This window comes from Thamnophis sirtalis, unplaced genomic scaffold (genome assembly GCF_051295495.1).
Source record: "Thamnophis sirtalis isolate CommonGarterSnake01/CBP01778 unplaced genomic scaffold, rThaSir2_p1.2 scaffold_6, whole genome shotgun sequence".
Taxonomy (NCBI): domain Eukaryota; kingdom Metazoa; phylum Chordata; class Lepidosauria; order Squamata; family Natricidae; genus Thamnophis; species Thamnophis sirtalis.
In genome coordinates this window covers 27,271,321-27,290,647 of record NW_028261386.1, presented here as the reverse complement: position 1 = coordinate 27,290,647, position 19,327 = coordinate 27,271,321, and the positions used below count along the sequence as shown (strand labels likewise).

Below are 19,327 nucleotides of genomic sequence, written 5' to 3'. Positions count from 1 at the left end.
CTAGCCCAGGACCGAAAACAGTGGCGTCAAATTTCCATGGAAGTCGCCTATACCCACGATGGGTGAAGAGGCGTCAAGTACAAGTACAAGTACAAGTACTTTAAATCATACTGTAAAATGTGATTGGTTGCTGTTTTCCTCAATTGGCCATAAGAGGGAGCCAGAATGACTGTTAGCTCTCTGTTCATTAGATGCTGGGATGATCTGATCTGAGTGCTGTGAGCTATTGTAAGTTTTGCAACTGCTAGCAAACTTTGAGTTCTAAACTTATTATAAGATACTGGACTATGTTATTTGGATTATCCCTTAACTGAAAAACATTGATGACTGACTGCCTTATCCATGTATGACTTGGACTGTTTGATGGACTCTGATACCTGTATTTCCATGAAAGTAAAAGCCTATTTAAACTGCAGTGTCTCTGTATGCTGGTTTGTGTGTTCTCCAACAACACTCTCACAACGCTTCTCTGAACGTACTCACTCTCTCAACAGGGAGCTGACCTAACACTCCGGTCACATGATAACTCACTATCTGTCATGATTTATGACTGTAATTGCCAAGTTTAATTATGGTCCTAAGTCAAGGACTACCTGTTTAAGAAAACTTTACATATTAAAAAGACTAGGCTAAATTACATGTTTTAATTGCTAAAGCAACCTTTGTGTTCCAACATTCCCCATACTTGTGCCCTGGTTCAATAATAAATCCACAGTCTGGAAAAATATACAATTTTTTAAAGTGAGGACCAGGAATAATTTTCTAGCAGTATTGGAATAAATGATTCATACATCGTCCATATAACTCTCCTGTTTCATCACTGAACTGCTGAGCATGAAGAAGCATTAAATGAAAATTGAAATATTACATTGCTTCAGATATTCTGGTTCACAATTTTGCAACATTTATGTTGGTGTTTCTTCTTGACTTTTATCTCGGCAGCATTTCATCCGGAGATGGTAACACATTCCAATCTCGATTTCATTATCATAACATTGTCCAGCTCGGTGGCATCTTCCTCCTTTTTGCCAACAGACCCTGGCAGATAAATTCAGACTGGATCCTTAACAAAAGAAAAATTGTAATCAAAACCACTTGATACCCATGCAAAATGATTAAGAAAATAGGATGAAAATCATTTGTAGCTTAGTAGCCCGAACATCTACTGTGCATGCAGTAGATTTTCAATTCAACCCAAGATATTTTCAAGTAAAAGATTGCAAACTAAAAAAAAACTTGCCTGACAATTGTTGCAACTGGGGAATTAAAGAAGATAGTGATGGACTAGATGGTTGATGATCTGAAGGCAAATTGGCAATCCAGCTTGCCCCAGTGTACACCTGAGCCAGTCACAATTTCTGGCACGCAGATGCATGAAACTATTCCTTAACTCACTTCCAGGCAATAACTCACACATTCTCTGCCTGTGTTTTCTGGCTCCGGGTTAGAAATGATGTTTTTCACCCTGAACTGGATCAACCCTTACTCTATGCTTCATGTGCTGCACTTCAGTTCCTTGTAAGCAAAATTAAATCAAAGTCACCTTAAAGGGGAGATGGGCAGAGAAAAATTTAATAAATAATAATTACTTTTTTAAAAAAAACATTCTCTATTCCATTTACCTACTTTATCCTGTGGCAGGAACAATTCTTTTCTTCCTTTTATCTACCATCACTTTTCACCAGGGGAACAGCAAAAACATAAAAGGTTTGTTTTGTTTTCTACGAGTTCATTGAGAATTTATTGATGAATTTTAACAGGCTCAGTGATGGAACAACCTGCTGTTGTTTGGTTTACTTGCTTTAATCAAGTGAAATAAAATTGATGAGAATTCTGCCATTTTCCCGTTCTAACCCAAGTAGTAGGACAAATGTTAAAGCCAGACATCAACATGGACTTAAAGGCTCCAAAACAAAGCTATGACACTGGAGATACACACCTTGACATGACACTATAGCATTGGTGGGTTCCTACCAGTTAGGATCCGTTTAGACGAACTGGTAATGGTTTGGTGGCCTGGGTCGTTGGAACCAGCAGTGACCCAGGCCTGCCACGCCCCTGAACCGGTTCCCTGGTGGGGGCCATCAGAGCCGCCATCTTGTTTTTCACTTCTGAGCATGTGCACTGCACATGTGCGCACATTGCACATCAAGCGCACACAAGACCAAACCAGCAGCAGTACCTGCCTTACCAGCAGTAGTACACCCTGGCACTATAGGCATCTCTTTCCCTTATGTGATATATTGGGCGGGCAACTTGGGTTTTTTTTCCCCAAGGGGGAGAACCCCTGAAAGGTATCCTGTAGAGCATCAACTCTTACACATCTTACCTAAAGAGATAAGGAAGACAGCAAAAAGAGCAACAACCAACAGCTTACAGGAACTCATGGCTGAGACAGTCATCACTTGTAATCATTGGTTACCTGGAACAAACAACAATAGAAAATGAATGTCAAATGCAGCTTTTTAGTGGCTAGTCAGAAAAGGGGAAAATGGGTCAGATAGTACCAATTTGGTTCATAATGTGTTTTATCTGTAATGATATGGAGAAAGAATGTGTTAGCCTCCCATCAGACTAAACCCACAAACTCACCTTAACCAAGAGTAAACATTCTGTTTCTCTATTGGCCAAAGCAAGTCATGTGATAACTCTGGAATGCTCCATTGTTGATTTTTTTTTTTTAGATCTTCTACTAGAAAGCCATACTGGCCATGGCTGAGATTAATCTTTAGACCCTAAACAACTTATGTGATTCTGGATTTAATCATTCAAAATATGTACCGTATTTATCGGCGTATAACACGCACCGGCGTATAACACGCATCCCCCATTTTAACACAAAAATTTGAGTAAAAATTTTTTTCATTAAAAATAAATGACTTGGAAGCTCGGAACTTAATGTTGGATTAAAATTTATAACATTAGAACATGAATTATAACATTAACTCCTCTTAAAAGGCAAATATGAAATGAAAAAACACCTCTTTGAGCAAAAAGTTATTTCCATTTTCTTCCTTATATAATATTTTCTGTTTCAACATAAAGTGCCTTCCTTCCTTCCCTCCCTCCCATCCCTTTCTTTATGTTTTCTTCATGCTTTCTTTTCTTTTTCCTCTGCTCTTTTTAAATCCCCCCCCCTTCTTCTCCTCCTCTACATTTAGGTTGGATTAGTTTGTACAACGGTCATCAAACTTCTGAAGTAAAAATAAATAAATAAATCATATTTAAGAAGAAGAAGAAAAAGGAAGACGTTTTTAGTTAAGTCAAACGTTTTAATAAAAGTTTCATCTTTTAAGATTTGTCCAACACATCCAATTGTAACCTTAACAGTAAAGAATATCACCCCAGCTGCTAAAGGTTCAACCAGTCTGAGAACCATTGAAAAGACAACAGTGCAAAATCCAAAAGACACAACTTCCTCACCGCCATTGCTTTGGTACCAAATCTTTGAGGAAGGGGCTCCAGAAAGAAGGAGGAGGAGGAGGAGGAGGAGGAGGAGGAGGAGGAGGAGGAGGGAACCAAAGAGAGGCTTTTACCGAGTCTGCGCCCCACAGCCAGGACCATCCTTGCGCCTCCAGCCGCGTTTCTTCCCCGCAAAGCCCTTCGGGCAACCCGAGAGTTCCGCTTGACGCCAGAAGGGCTTTGCAGGAAGAAACGCCGCGTTTCTTCCTGCAAAGCCCTTCTGGCGTCAAGCGGAACTCTCGGGTTGCCCGAAGGGCTTTGCAGGAAGAAACGCGGCTGGAGGCGCCAGGACGGTCCTGGCTGTGGGGCGCAGACTCGGTAAAAGCTCTCTTTGGTTCCCTCCTCCTCCCCCTCCTTCCACAGTCTGTGTGACGCTGCCGCCAGGCTGAGAGCTGCCGCTGAAACAAGTTTGGGGAGGTCCTTTGCAGGCAGCCAGTTCTAGCTGCCTGCAAAGGACTTCCCCACGTTTGCTTTGAAAGAAACCTCTGCGCGGGAGTTAGAAACCTCTGCGCGGGGGTTTCTTGCCATGTTTCTTGCACCTTAGAGGGAACAGTGGACCCGGCGTATAACACGCAGTATCGGCGTATAACATGCAGGCAGGGTTTAAGCTTCCAATTTTAGTTTTAAAACTGCGTGTTATACGCCGATAAATACGGTATATTGTTCAACCAATCAAAATACTGTTCTACTTTGCTAGTAAATGTAATGTATATGTAATTAGAATTGCATATGGAAATGTAAAGAACTTGAACAGATTTCACTAAATTAAAGTAATAAATATTAAAATTCCAAATGCAGTAGAATTTGGTTTAATAAAAGTACCTGTTTATAGAAATTTCATTTCCCAAACTGGCCAATCTATTGCTGAGATTTCCTGATGATTTTTCATCAATATTAATTATGCCTAAGGTTACTTAGTTTTTTTCCCTTACAAAATTGGCCAAGGCTATCTGGATGCTGCCTTCTTATATATACACTGATAAAAGTGGTTGGCCAAGAAAATGGATCTTGATATTGCATTAGCTTCACATTTCTGTGAGATGAATGGTGTATAAATATAATAAATAAATAGCTTAGTGACAAAATACATGCAATAAATAGCTTGGTGACAAAACACATCCTCACTATAATAGAAAAACCCTTGACTGATCTGATTGATCCAAACCAATAAAAGATAACTGCAAAATTTAAAATACAGAAAAAACAAATCTAAAACAATTAATAACAAGAAAAGAGTTTCAACTAATTTCCTCAAGCCATGACTATTGAGACTACATACAGTTTGTTTGGCACAGTGTCTACAATATATAAACCACCAATTCAGAGTCACTTAGGTGAGATGGGTGGTATATAAATTTGATTAATAGCAATAGCACTTAGACTTATATACTGTTTCATAGCACTTTTACAGCCTTCTCTAAGCATTTTACAGAGTCAGGCTATTGCCCCCAACAATCTTGGTCCTCATTTCATCCACCTCAGAAGGATAGAAGGCTGAGTTAATCCTTGAGCTGGTGAGATTTGAACTGCCAAACTGCAGCTAGCAGTCAGCTGAAGTAGCCTGCAGTACTGCACTCCAACCACTGTGCAATCCTGGCTCATAAACAAATAAAATGATAAATAAAATTGCCAGGAGAGAGAAGTCATAATATGCCACACCAGAATGAATCCGCCTCCTTGGAGATGAGGAAAACTTATCAATAGATTGAGGTGAACTAAACATTTTTCCTAAAAGATTCATTTCTGCCAAAAAAATCTGAGTGGCAAAATCTCAGGTTAGCCCCAATAGAAATGTAGCCAAGCTGTTACCAAATAAGGACATTTGTCATTGAGCGAGGGATACAAAATATGGCTCTCAGAAACTGAACAGTTTCTTAAATTAGGCTTGTTTTTATAAACCAAAGCTATGCATCATATAGCAACAAGCCCAGTATCTTTGCTTTAGATAGTTAAAATGCTGCAAGGACTTAATTACTTCATGGAAAAAGAAAATCCAGCTATTCATCTGAACCTGTAAAGACTTGCTGTCTTCAATTCTCCCACCTGAAAGCATAGCGGTTGGCAGTTGGGGTCATGGTGAACCAGCTCCTATACCCTAACTGCTATTTTTTAAAACAATCATCATAAATTCAGTTGCTTTCCACCTGAATAAGGTACCCTAAGGAAAGGAGATGCAAATGCAAAATGATGGGAGAACTGCCTTAATACCAGAGCTATGCATCTCTTGAAATACTGTTGATAATTCAGGTTACTACAAATGGATCTTGTAGATGTGGTAAACGTAGAAGAGGATGACCTAAATGAACTGCAGCGAGCATATTATGTGGAAAGGAAGTGTTCAGCTTAGAAGAGAAACATCAGGAAATAGAATAGAAAGTGTATACTATGTAAAATTATTCATGGTGTAAATAAAGCATGGCAGCAGAAAGTGTTGTATGGATTAGTATTATTCACAAATATCCAAGGAACCATAGGGATGTGAAATGTGGCCTTAATTAAACAGAAATACATAAAGCACATACCGTAATTGCATTGTGTATTTTAGATGGTTTAACAAATAAATAAGATAGTGAGTTGTGTTTGCTGTGTATAATTACAAGTGTGCCAATCTTCAAAAGCATCCTTTGCTTCAAGACATGTTCATGTAAAGTCCACCCAAAATTGCATCACAATGCAACACTGCCCCCTTCCTTCTGAGAGCAGAAAGAAGCAACCAAGTTATTTCCCTTTGCTCTGCTTTGCAGCTGCTCTGCACATGAAAATATCCCCCATCGGAAAAGCCTTGTTTTAGGTGTTGTGGGAAGAGAGCATGCATGCGTACTCTCACATTTTTGGCGAACCAGTGGTTAAAGTATGTGCAGCCCACTTCTGAATGTGGTCCCTTGGAGTTGATCCTAGCTTGATAGTGTACAGTCAGTTAATCAAGACCAGGATGCTGCTGTCATTTTGCACTTGTTTTAGTCCCACTGGGTCATTTTGATTATCTTCACATTTAGTAACCATCTCCAGCTACCAAATAAAAGTTTAAACTAGTGTATAGTGAGTGTTGATATTCAGTGGTTTACACTCATGGCTCAAGGTCCATGTTAAGCATCCTAACACACTGCACAATTGTTCAGTTACGGGTTTTAAATCAACTCCAGAATACAGAGCAGATCTGGATTCGAAAAGACAAAAGTACTTCTCTGCCAATAATTGAAAATAAATTATTTTACATGTGTGCTCTGATTGGCTCCAGTAGCTCTGGAACCGAGACCTTATTCAGCCTATAGCAAAAGAGGCCTTCATTATCTTATGTCATACTAGGAGTTCCAAGCATGAGTTGGTTAGAATCACAGTGAGAGAAGTTGTACTAAAGAGAGAAAGAGGTAAGATCTGTTGGGTCGCCACCTGATAGAAATGTTAGATTATTCTATTGCCCACCTTTATTTCATTTCACCCCAAATAATTTCAGAAAGCCAAAATCATTGCAGTAGATCTACTGACACTGAACAGGATTTCCAATCTGCTGTTGGGTGGATGCATTTAATTATAGTTTCCATCCACATGAGCATCTTTGACCATGCTGGTTAGAGATGATGGAAACAGTGGGCACCGCAAAAGAATGTCATGTTGGGGAAGGCGATTTAGAAGATAAGTCCTAATTAATGTAAAATTATATTAAATTTGGTTAATACATTCACCTATACATATTGGCCTGGTAAAATAAATACCACAAAATTGGATCCGTGATTTTCTTCCAGAGAATCCAAAATATACAGGGACTTGTATTTTTGACACGCACCTTTCTCGATATGACTCTCCCTTTTTTATATGTAAAAACAAATTAAAGAACATATTTCTATCATTATATGTTTCTTTTCTAATTAAATATCACATTTCTCTATTTTTTAGATTCATTAATATCTCCCTAACTGTATAAAATGTCATGAAACATCTATAAGTAGTTTATTCTTCATATAATTTAATCACAGTGAATTAAATATGATTACCTATTATCAAAATAGGACAACATAAGACACAGCTTGATTTAAATAGCTTGATAAATTGGATTCTTAATATGGGTGAAATTTAGTTTTTCAAAAAAATGAATGGTAGAATGAATAGCCCTGACAATGAAACACACACGTGGGCAAGAAATATAAGAGAAGAAAGGTAATAAAAATGCCCATTGAGTCATTAATAATCAACATTTATATGCTGCTTGTTTTAGCATTTCCTGGGTGGCTTACTGTAAAAAAAAAGACATAAAATACTTCATAATAAACTAAACCACATACTACAAGAGATTGAAAGCAACATCTTATCTCTAAATTAATATATAACTATATAATTCAGAAAGATTGCAGGAAAAGTTTTGATTATTGTTCAAAAAGAGTTTTCGTATGGATAGAAAAAAAATAAAAGAAATATGGAGTCTTGCAGGGAGAGAGGAAAAAATTATTTATAGATTTTAACTTTCAACAGTCTGATTATTTCTTCATATAGGACCACAGCTGCCACCTATCTTTGATGACTGGAGGTTATGCCAGTTATAATGGGGATCATTTGAAGCAATTTATCCTGTTCTATTGCCAACCCCAGATTTTTATAATCACTATTAAAAATTATTTTAATTGTTTTTGTCAGCATATGAAGAGATTACAATGATTGTCTTCCTTATTTGATCCTCTCAGTTATTTGAAGACTGAGTTTGATCCAGCCATGAAGATCTGTCACCTTTCAATTGCCCTTTTCTTTGCAATGCTCTTAGTGAGCTCAGGTAAGATGCAATCACACAGTCACAAGCTCTGTCTTGAAAGTCATTATTTCAGGGAACCAAATCCAGGATCAATTCTCCAGCTTTGAATCTCTCAGATACTAGCAAAAACACCTCACTTTTGCTTGTCCTAAACCAGCAATTTGTGGTCAAGGTACAAGGAAAATGTGCTTTAAAAATATTTTGAATTCCTGATGACATTGGGACATAATGAGCATAAGGTATACATTCATGGTAAAGACAATACTTTCGAATGAACTTCATTTAGTAGCATTGATGGAGAATCCAGCAGGAAATTTATAAAAGTGATCAGTAATTTTCCATTAAAACTGCACAGCAGAGACTAAACAAACTTAAGGATTTAGCTGCTATTTCCTTTTTTATCCAGCAATTACTTGGTGTACCTTTCCAGATTCTTGATTTAAAACTTGGCAAAGCATTTGACACTTTACTGAAGAGGAAAATGGAAGGGAGTATTTTGTGGGTTTTTTTTTTCTTCCAATACAATAATGTGAGCATTGTTTCCTTTATGAGGTCATTAATACTGTTATATGCTGGAAGTCTCAGACTTTTCTCTTTAAAGTGGTAACTGCTATACAAAGAAGCGTTACTCCACATCAGAGATGGGTTCCTACTGGTTCGGCCTAGTTTGGCCGAACTGGTAGTAGTATGCCGGCCTGGGTCGCAAAACCGGCAGCGACCGAGGCCTCCGAATCAGTTCTTCGTCGCCGCAGTCGCTACCGCCATCTTGTTTTTGAGTTCTTCACATGCACAGAACAATTTCTATTTAACTGTGCATGTATGTGAATCGCACATCCAGAGCATATCTGTGCAAGCAAACCGACAGTAACACTGGCTAGAACCCACCTCTGCTCCACACTATATATAAAATTAGCTGATGGAATTCCTGAAAAGAGTCATGAAAATGACCATTTTTTCTGATAGTTTTCTACTAAATAGAAATAGGCAAATTCACACACACACACACATACACACACACACACAAAAATAATCATGAAAAACAACATGGAACTTCTATAGACAAAGACAATCAACTTCTGGATACCAAACGTTGGGGATAAAAGAAACAGGAAAGCTGCAATGTGGTAACTGTTTTCAAATATTGCTGTATTGGGAAGAAAATTAAAAAGTAATTCATAAGCTCTTCTCTTTTCTGCAGGAAATGGTGAACGTATGGTCCGATTTGTAAGCCACTGCCTTCGGAGAGGTGGGATTTGCCGGTACGATGATTGCAGTGAGGGTGAAGAACAGATTGGGACCTGTTATCACCACACTATGATCTGTTGCCGGGATGAAGTAATGTAATTAAGAGAGCAACCTGGCAAGATGGAAAGACCAATAAATAAGGGAGGATTCTTTTATCCCCTTTTCCCTGGCTAAAAATTACACTGCCTTCCTAATAAAAGCTATTTTTTGCTCTTAAACTTGTATGTATTCTTCCTTAGTGCTATTTTCCTGTTTAAAATGTCTTTACCCAGTTTTTTTTTAAAAAACTATCCTGCTTTTATTCAATTCCATTTATTACAGTCATAAACCAATGATCAGAACAAGTAAAAACACTTAGAGAATATCCCAATTTAAAATTCTAGAATAGAAGTTGGGCTGAGAGAGAGTGATGTCAATATTAAGCCTATTCCACCACTAACATCTGGCATTTATTTGCAACAATTCTAGAGTTTCCATGTTCATGCATAAATAATGAAGTTTACATTGCCATGTGTTTCATCCACATGAACACCTGCTTTGCTATTATATTCAATATTCAAAATGACTTACAAGGATGTATAAAGAACTAAACATGTAATCAGGCAGCAATTCATAGCCACTGAAACAGATTTCATAAAACATGAAATTTTAAAAATGATGAGCCCAAACATGCAAAAAATAAAGTCAGGAAAAGTTTAAGCTCAAAATTAACTAATGTTTAAAATAATTTTTTAAAAGCTGCTTTCAACATGAAAAAGAAAAAGAAAAAAGTCAAGGAAACAATTGGTTCATAATGGGGAAAATGGCAAAAAGATGACAAGCAGCAGGGAGAAAATGAACTGCTTGATTCATTTTTTTATATCTGTCTTTACTCAAAAGGAAAAAAATAGTCCAACCTATCAAAAATACTGTAAAATGCAAGTCAAAATAAGCAAGAAAATGTAAGAGAACACTTATACAGATGAGTTCAAATTGAAGCACTGAAGGAGCTATAAAACTACAAACCTATCAGCCTGACATCAATTCCTGGGAAGATCCTGAAAAAGATAATCAAGTAATGAATCTGCAAACAGCTGGAAGCAAGCAAACGTATAACCAGAAGCCAACATGGGTTTGTAAAAACAGATCATGTCAGACACATCTTAATGCATTCTTTGACAAAGTGACTAAATTAGTGAAACCACAAAATGTTGTGGACATAATTTACTTGGACTAAATAAGGCATTTAATAAAGTAGAAAACTATCTACTACTTGATAAAGATAGAAAAATGTGAGTTAGATAGCATCACCACCAGATAGATTAATAAATGGCTAACCAACCACATTCAACATCTACATGGAGGGAAACACACAGTGGGGTACCCCACGATTCAGTCTTGGGCCCAGTTCTCTTTAATATCATCATAAATAATTTAGATGAGGGAATAGGTGAAGTCATCAAATTGGCAGCTCACACAAAGCTGACAGGATTATCCAATACTCCAGGAAATAGGCTGAAGATACAGAAGGATCTCAACAGACTTGAACATCGGGCCCTAGCTAACAAAATCAAATTCAATGATGAAGCAAGAAAAAACAAATGTAGAGGTACAGAGTAGGTGAAACTTGGCTCACCAGCAGTAACTGCAAGAGGGATTTTGGAGTTCAAGTGGACAAACATTTAAATATGAGCCGTACTGTGACTATGGAGATTCTATGTTGCAGCTGCCCAAAAGCTAAGGCAGTCCTAGGCTGCATTAACACAGGGATAGAATCAAGATCACTTGAAATGTTAGTCCCAATTTATAATGTCTTGCTAGTACCACTTTATAATGAAAGGCCACACTAGGAATATTCCATCCAGTTTTGGTTTGTTCTTGTTAGTTGCAAAGTCATGTTTGACCCATCGTGACCCCATGGACAATGTTCCTCCAGGCCTTCCTGTCCGCTACCATCCTCTGGAGTCCATTTAAGCTCATGCCTATGTCTCCAGTGACTCCAGCCAGCCACCTCATTCTCTTCATCCCCTTCTTCTGTCCTCAATTGTTCCCAGCATTAGGCTCTTCTCCAGCGAGTCCTTCCTTCTCATTAGGTGGTCAAAGTATTTGAGTTTCATCTTCCGGATCTGGCCTTCTAAAGAGCAGTCAGTGTTGATTTCCTCTAGGACTGACTTGGTTTGATCACCTTGCGGTCCTTGGGATTTGCATGAGTCTTCTCCAGCGCCATAGTTCAAAGGCGTCAATTCTTTGGTGCTCAGCCTTTCTTATGTCCAGCTTTTCATAGCCATGCATACAGTTTTGGTTGCCACAATATAAAAAAAGATGTTGGGGGGTGAATGCAGAGGAGAGCAACAAAGATGATTAGGGGACAGGGGCTAAAACATATGAAGAGCGGTTACAGGAATTGTAATGTTCAGTTTAATTTAAAGAAGAATTAAAGGTGACATTATAACAGTGTTCCAATATCAAAGGGGCTTCCACAAACCTATTCTCTAAAACATCTGAAGGCAGAACAAGAAACAATAGAATGAAATTAATCAAGGAGAACCAACCTAGAAATAAAGAGAAATTTCCTAACAGTTAGAACAATTAATCAGTGGAACAGCTTGCCTTCAGAAATTGTGTCTGTTCCAATACTGGAGGTTTTTAAGAAAATATTGGACAACCACGTCTTGTCTGTAATGATATAGGGCACTGGTGTCAAACTCGCAGCATCATGTTGCCATCATGTAACCTTTTGTGACATTTTTTTCCTGTTTGTGGAGTTGGGGTAGCCGCGGCCTGCATTTGACGTATCCGGCTTGTAGGCCGCCAGTTTGACCCCCTAGTATAGGGTCCCTACTTGAGCAGGAGATTGAAATAGAAGACCCCCAGTGTTGCACTGTTACAATGTCGAGTGCATAACAAACATCAATGGAATGATCTGAGAAGTCACATCACTAGAAGTTGTTTTTTAAGTTTTCACGGCTTTTCAACCCAAAGCATGCCTGGATAATCAGTAAGCCCCGATATTTACAACAGGTATTTTTTAAAAAGCAGGACAAAATTGGATTACAAATGTGGGTGTGTAACAGAGTCCATTACCTGGCTATATGTTAGGTTTATAATTCTTCAGTTACTATGTATTTATTTCTTGTTTATTTCAAATTTCTATTTGTATATATTTTATTTGTTCAATAGTGAGGGATGCCCAGAGCCATATATTGACATGGGAGCTATATGAATTGATCCCTTTTTGGCAAACTCATATGTACCAAAGCCTGGGTAGCAGAGCAAGAAATATGAAATGAGGCAAGTTGGAGTAGGTGTAAATACTCTTGCTTTAATCAGAGCTGGAAACTATCCCCCAAAATGTAGTATGGAAGTAATTAATTAATTCCCACCATATATAACTGATTTCTAGCATTTACTTTAAGTAATAAGGTTAAATTTAGAGCAGCATATGGCAACTTTAATATGTATGGACTCCATCTCCTAGAACTACCTGATAGCGTGGCTGGGTGGGTATTTCTGTGAGCTGAAGTCCACACATCTTAAAGTTGCCAATTTGTAAAACACTGGTTTAGACTTCCTACCTGGAATTTTTCTTGGTTTACCTATTATGACATAGTAGAATTTAGAACTGAACCAATAGGCCTGAATGACATGTTGAATCCTTCCTACAGGCTCCAATACCACTAAGCCCAGGAGTGGATTTGTTTTCCTTATTTCCTTCCAAGTATGCCTTTTAACTCTGTCAATTTTCCTTTGATGTCCTTGATGCTTAGAACTCAAAACATCTCTTGCCTGCCTCTGCAGTAAAATTCTGAAATAAGGTGCTCGCCTTCAAATCTCAAGTTAAAATTACATGAAACAGCTTAAAGGCATGCATTTCTACATTCCTCTAATTTTATTATTATTATTTTAGTCACTATATTTTAACCTATGAATCGTATGTTGTTTTTTGATTTAGCTGAAGAATATGGTATGATTGAAATTGTAATATAGCAGTTCTATACTTTTAGTAGTGTTTTTTTTTAAAAAAAATAAAGCATTTAAAAATATTATTCAGTTGCTTAAAGTAGATATATTGGTCCACATAGGGATTTTATTAGTTCAGAACTTCAGTAAACAGAATAAATCCATCCACACATCAATATGTGGCAATTAACAATGGTATTCACGAATGAATGGGTGTGATTTGCAAAAGACAGTTATATCTCAAGCTGTTTGCAGTAAACAAATATTTTTAAAGTATGTGTTATTTCCTAATTGAAGCAGTTTCTCAATTGTTTTCATAATGTGTTTATTCATTACATTTGCCTTAAGAGGCCCTTTTGTAGGTAACACATGAAATAGACATATGCTTTTCTAAACAGGTCCAAGTCAATTTTTTTAAAAGCCTACCTAACATTTTGTAGTAATCAACACTAATGAAATAAGATTGTTTAGAAATGAACGGTAACATTTTGGCTTCAGTCATCCAAATTCCTGTTGTAAAAGCAGGTTTTGTTTTCAACTTTTAGATTCCAAAACTCTAATCAGGTCAAGAGACTGACAGCCATGAGGATGATTTGCATATTCTTTGCCAGCGTCATCTTGTCTTTCCTGGCCAGTTCAGGTGAGCAAAATCCCATTTGTGCACTATGATTTTCAAGAAATTCCTAACATTTCAGTCTACTATCTAGAACAGTGTTTCTCAACCTTGGCAACTTGAAGATGTCTGGACTTCAAGTCCCAGAATTCCCCAGCCAGCGAATGCTGGCTGGGGAATTCTGAGAGTTGAAGTTCAGACATCTTCAAGTTGCCAAGGTTGAGAAACACTGATCTAGAAGGTAATAACGTTTAAGGAGGACAAGGAGGCTTCCCATATGAAATGCAGCACAACCATACTTTCCCCCCAAAACCTGGGATGATGAAACAACATTTCCAACCCAGCCACTTCCAAATGTACTGAGATTAAAACTTTAAGAATTACCAGCTAACATTAATGAATTGAGAGCCCTGGAAAAACTATATTAGGAATTGGAATCACAACTGACCCAATAGAATAGAATAGATAGAATAGAATTCTTTATTGGCCGAGTGTGATTGGACACACAAGGAATTTGTCTTTGATGCATCTGCTCTCAGTGTACATAAAAAGACAAGATACATTTGTCAAGAATCATAAGGTACAACACTTCATGATAGTCATAGGGTACAAATTAGCAATCAGGAAATCAACACCAATATAAATCGTGAAGACACAAGCAACAAAATTACAGTCCTGAAGTCATAAGTGGGAGGAGATGGGTGATAGGAACAATGAGAAGATAATTGTAATAGTAATGCAGCCTTAGTGAATAGTTTGACAGTGGTTAGGGAATTAGTTGTTTAGCAGAGTGAAGGCATTCATGAAAAAAACTGTTCTTGTGTCCAGTTGTTTTGGTGTGCAGTGCTCTATAGTGTTGTTTTGAGGGTAGGAGTTGAAACACCTTATGTCCAGGATATGAGGGGTTTGTAAATATTTTCAAGGCCCTCTTTTTGACTCTTGCAGTATACAGGTTCTCAATGGAAGGCAGGTTGGCCGTAATTGTTTTTTTCTGCATTTCTGACTGTAGTGTAGAATGTTAGCACCAATCTCTGTCCTAGAAGAATGAAATATTTTGAGAAATATTAAAAAGGCAGAATATTATATTTCCCTAAAGGAGAAACATGCTCTTGGAAAGCAGTCCCCACCTTTCTTATTAATCCCAGCAGGACTGGGCCAGCTATCTACAAGACAAAAAAACTTCAGTTCCAAGGTGCTGGGATTAGCCCTCACTCAAGATCCAAAACTAGGACAAAGCCATTAAGACACAATAGGAATTATCCAATATCCTTTGGGAACACAAGCCTCTTCATTACATCATCACCCAGCAACTTCAACCAAACTTATCTCAGACAACCTCAGCTATGACCTCAGCATAATCCCATGGGTGTCTGACAGCAGCCACTAGAATACATTTTCTTGCACAAGAACAGGAAGCTCAAGTTCAAAGCCCAAGAGAAGGTATAAAAGCCACCCAGTCTCAAATCCATGTGGTCAGCTGCACTAGGACCATATGCTTCAGTGGTGGTATGCTGCCAGTTTGCACCAGTTCTGGCAAACTGGAAGTGGCAGCAGTACGAGGCTCCACGCACCTACCTTGACATTATCAATAACCTTCTGTGCATGCGCAGAAGGTTTTGTGCATGCCCAGATGGGCCATGCATGAGAGCGCAGTCCTACTACCGAACTGGTAGTAAAGAAAACAGAATATCATTTCTGATGTGCTTGATGGTTCTGCTCCATTAAACCATCTTTCCAATCAGCCTCCATGTTTCCAGTGTCTTACTCCACACTTGGAACTGAACCAGATGGACATTTCTTCCAACACAAGGATACCACGGATGGCTAGAAGACCTCCAAGGTCCCTTCCAGCTCTATTCTGATTAAATTAAATTAAATTTGGGGAGGCACCATTCCAAGGACACTCCGAGTGGTCTCATTGATATCTGCTGGGAAGTTATCTGACATGGATAATATTTGTGTTGTTTCTCCATGCAGGCAAAGGAGATTTTGTCACACTGGGCTGCCTTTTCCGAGGTGGAACCTGTGAAACCAACACCTGCAAGGACAATGAAGTACAGATTGGGAATTGCACCAAGATTAAAAAAATATGTTGTAAGAAACCAAAACCAGCTCTACATAAAACAGAAATCAGGAGGAATTAGCACCAGATCCATGGACAGATAGATAAGTGATGAGTTTGCTAATATGTTTTGGTACAGGTTTGTTTTGTGCCCATGCCATTTTCTTTAAAAAGTTTGAAGATGTGACATTTGACTCTTCCTCCTTAAGATGTTTCTGGAGCAACCACATCCAGGTTGCAAAATAACTAGCAGATGACAGTGAAAGGGGTTTTTGCACATTTTTACTACTATACCTAACCCTCTGGATTTTATAGCTAAATATTTTTTGAGAAAGGATTTGAACATCTCTTTAATTTGTTCATAAATGCATTGTATTTAAATTCCATCTTCTGCCTGCTTCCTTAAGGAAAGGAAGAGGAAAAGTCATTGTGCAGATATACCTAGTGAGCTGTCTTGGTAGGTGGAGGTTGAACCTCAATCCCCCTTGTGCAGCTCAATATTTACTGACCTCACTATACTGACTCTCAACATACCTCTTGATTATTAATGTATTTTTTTCCAGACAGCACACACACCATTCTTCCAACCCTCTGGTTTTGTTCTTTGTGAAACTCCAGGATTCTTCCAGTCCTGTTGATTCTGCTTTCAGGTTGTTGTTACAAGATATGAGATGATACAGTATAATTTAAAATCTTATTGGCAGATTCTTTTTCTTTTAGAACTTCCCAGTAAAAAATAATAAGAGTAACTGGTACTGATCTGAACCCTCTTGACATACCCTAGTCTACCTAGGGAATGAGAACTTAGATTTTTCTATCACTGATTAAGCCCAATCTGATGCCAAATCTCTCAATTTAAAAAGGAATCCACTGGGAAAAGGTCTTCTCCTTTCCCTTCTAATCCAGCAACATCTATCATCTGATTTAGCAACAGCAATAGCACTTACACTTGTATAGCACTTCATAGTGTTTTATAGCATTCTCTAAGATGTTCACAGAGTCAGTGTTTTGCCTCCAACAATCTGGGTCCTTATTTTGCTAACCTCGGAAGGATGGAACGCTGAGTCAACCTTGAGCCGGTGAGGATTCAAACTCTTGGCAGTGAGCTGAATTAGCCTGCAATACTACATTCTCTAACCACTGTGCCACCGTGGCTCTTTTATTCTCTGTATCTGTTTTATTTTATTTCATTCAATGTATATAGCCATCCATTTTTACATATATGACTGGGTGATTCACAAGCTAAATCAAAACTAATAACTCCACACTTGGAAGCAACGTAAGCAACATAAACAAATTTATATAAATAAAATTAAAAACAGTTAAAACAATTAACCATTTGTTAAAGGTTCCTTCATTTTTTACTGCTGTCCCCCATACTGTAATTCATATTATTATTACTATTTCGGCTTTATTCAGTGATAATATCACCAGTGATTCAATACATTCATCCTAATTTTTACGCAGTAACATTTACTTCAATGGTAAAGATAAAAAGCTCCTTTATGGACATGATAATTCAATGAAGCCTTGTATTTATATACATTTCAAAAAAAATCACCTACTGAGGAGAAGTAAAACCATCTAGAACAGGGGCCCCCAATCCTTTGAGCTCCAGGGACCTGTTCTGTGGAAAGAGGTTTTTCCACGGACTGGAGGGGATGTGGTTTCATATGCTGCCTGCATTCTGTGGATGGGACTTCCCTTATTTGCGTGGCCTGGTTTCCGGCATTCCACAGACAGGTCCCAGTCTACAGACTGGGGGTTGGGGATCCCTGCTCTAGAAGATTAGCACAAGAAAGTGAAATCTGTACCAGACCAAACCAAAGGTTATCCTGGCATCCTGAGCCAGATATGATTGAAAGCCCACATATAAGATTTCCCATGTAGAATAGCAATTGCACTTAGACTTATATACTACTTCATAGTGCTCTGCTCTGCTCTGCTCTGCTCTGCTCTGCTCTGCTCTGCTCTGCTCTGCTCTGCTTTGCTTTGCTTTGCTTTGCTTTGCTTTGCTTTGCTTTGCTTTGCTTTGCTGATGTGGTGGCTCACTGGCTAAGATGCTGAGCTTGTCAATCAGAAAGGTCAGCAGTTCGAATCCCTAGCACCTCGTAATGGAGTGAGCTCCTGCTACTTGTCCCAACTTCTGCCAACCTAGCAGTTTGAAAGCATGTAAAAATGCAAGTAAAAAAATAGGGACCACCTTTGGTGGGAAGGTAACAGCATTCCAGGCCCCTTCGGTGTTTAGTCATGCTGGCTACATGACCATGGAGACATCTTTGGACAGCACTGGCTCTTCGGCTTTGAAACGGAGATGAGCACCACCCCCTAGAGTCAGGAACAACTAGTACATATATGTGAGAGGAATCTTTACCTTTACCTTACCTTTACCTTACCTTACTTTACTTCTTCCTTTCAATCATGTTCCCTTGGAATTAGTACTATATTGAAGGACAAATTAATATACCAACAATAATGAAAGAACATTATCAACAAGAGGACGGTGCAAAAGTGTTTCACTCTGTTCGAGCAGGGAAGTCTGCAAGGGGCGGCAAAACAAAGGACAGGAGTGTGAAGCCAACATAATCTTTCAGAGCATTAAAGGAGTCGCATCTCTTATAAATGTCAGGCAGCGGCATCCGAAGCTGCTTCCTGCTTTCTCTGCTTTGATGTGTGTGTCTGTGTAATGGTTGTGCACACACATGTGGCTGATTTTTTTTTCCTCCATAATTTTTTTTTTCCATTTTCATAGCACATAATCACATGTATACTATTACATAGTCAATATCATGTTGTATGTAAGTAATTACATCAATTCATCTTGCCATCAACTAACACACACACACACCCAAAAAACAGTTATTGGCTCTTCTGCTCTCCATACACCATATTTATACCTTATCCGACACTTTCTTCCCCCTCTCTCCTCCCCCTCTCTATCTCCTTTCTTCCCTCCATCATCCTTTTCTACTCTACTTCCCCTTCCTTTCTCCTGCTCTCTTCCCTTACCACTCCTCCTTATACACCTCATCTACCCCCCTCACCCTCTCTCCTGTCCCTCTCTTCCTATCTTTCTTCTCTCTTCTCCTTCCCACTCTTCCTCTAATTCACTTGGTGTATTTCAGCTTCTGAGCAAACTCCCTTTTGTGTTGATGGTATTTATAATTCCATTTCAATATACATAAAAAATAAAAAATAGCAGTATACATATACAATCATATTACCTTAAAATCCAACACCCCTCCTCCAACCTAGTATACTCCCC

The 19,327-nt window shown here is 38.4% G+C and overlaps 1 long non-coding RNA gene across 1 annotated transcript in view; it reads right to left on the bottom strand.

Moving 5' to 3' along the window:
- Positions 1 to 19,327, bottom strand: part of LOC106546565 (uncharacterized) — a 65,837-nt gene that overhangs the window by 7,416 nt on the left and 39,094 nt on the right. Inside the window, exons 3-4 of the long non-coding RNA XR_015697134.1 lie at positions 2,330 to 2,422; positions 869 to 1,063 (exon numbers count right to left, since the gene is read on the bottom strand). This is a non-coding gene — a long non-coding RNA (uncharacterized LOC106546565). The remainder of the gene's footprint in view (positions 1 to 868; positions 1,064 to 2,329; positions 2,423 to 19,327) is intronic.